The sequence below is a fragment of the Cebus imitator genome, unplaced genomic scaffold (genome assembly GCF_001604975.1).
Source record: "Cebus imitator isolate Cc_AM_T3 unplaced genomic scaffold, Cebus_imitator-1.0 Scaffold234, whole genome shotgun sequence".
In the NCBI taxonomy this organism is placed as follows: domain Eukaryota; kingdom Metazoa; phylum Chordata; class Mammalia; order Primates; family Cebidae; genus Cebus; species Cebus imitator.
In genome coordinates, this window is record NW_016107549.1 from 1,895,179 (window position 1) to 1,896,586 (window position 1,408).

Sequence of the window (1,408 nt, forward strand, 5' to 3'; positions counted from 1 at the left end):
ATGCTGCTTAGAGTCCAGCTGCATTCCTACAGTGCCTATTCATCAGATGCTTCCAGAAAACCTTGGTCATATGGTTTGGCTCTGCATCCCCACACAAATCTCATGTTGAATTTATTTATTTATTTATTTATTTATTTATTTATTTATTTATTTATGAGATGAAGTTTTGCTCTTGTTGCCCAGGCTGGAGTGCAATGGGGTGATCTCGGGTTAACGCAACCTCCGCCTCTGGGTTCAAGCTATTCCCCTGCCTCAGCCTCCGGAGTCTCTGGGATTACAGGCATGCGCCTATTTTTAGTAGAGACAGGGTTTCTCCATGTTGGTCAGGCTGGTCTCAAACTGGCAATCTCAGGTGATCTGCCCACTTTGGCCTCCCACAAGTGCTGGGATTACAGGCGTGAGCCACCTGCGCCCGGCCTGAGTTTTAATTCTAATGTTGAGGGTGGGACCCGGTGGGAGGTGATTAGATCATGGGGTCGGCTTTCCCCCTTGCTGTTCTCCTGATAGTGAGTTCTCACGAGATCTGTTGATTTAAAAATGTGTGTCACTTCCTGCTTTGTGCTCTCTCCTGATCCCTCCTGCCTCAAGTGAGGACTTGCTCGATCCCCAGTCGCCTTTCACCTTGATATAAATTTCCTGAGGTTTCCCAGCCTTGCTTCAAGTACAGCCTGCGGAACTGTGAGTCAATTAAACCTTTTATTCATAAATTAACCAGTCTCAGGTGATTCTTTATTTTTATTTTTATTTTTTTGAGATGGAGTCTCACTCTTGATGCCCAGGCTGGACTGCAGTGGCATGATCTTGGCTCACTGCAACCTCTGCCTCCCGAGTTCAAGCGATTCTCCTGCCTCAGCCTCCTGAGTAGCTGGGATTACCACACCCCACTACAGGTGGTTCTTTAGAGCGGTGCAAGAATGGAGCAATACACTTGGTAAGGATCATGCAGGCTGAGCAGGGAGGTCCAGAGGAGGGCGGCTTGCCCCTGGCCGCAGTCTGGCTCAGGCGAATCTGAATCACCTGCTGGAAACATTTCTATTGCAGTGGGCCTCGAGGGGGCAAGAAGTGATGGAGTTGGGAAGAGGAGAAAAAGTGGGGAAAGAGGGGAAATGGAGGGATGAAGTACAGAGGAGGCCAGGATGGTGCAGGGCAGGGTAGGTCTGGCAGAGGGGAGGGAAAGCGTAGGGATGCGACAAGGAGTTTCTAATTAAAATGCTCTGGCAGATTAATGTAATCTGATTAAATTCCCCTGTGGGTCTTCAAAAACGATTTATTTTTATCTCTCTTTTTTTTTTTCTTTTTAAGAGACTAGGTTGGTTGGGCGGGGTGGCTTACATCTGTAATCCCAGCACTTTGGGAGACTGAGGCAGGTGGATCACCTCAGGTCAGGAATTTGAGACCAGCCTGGCCA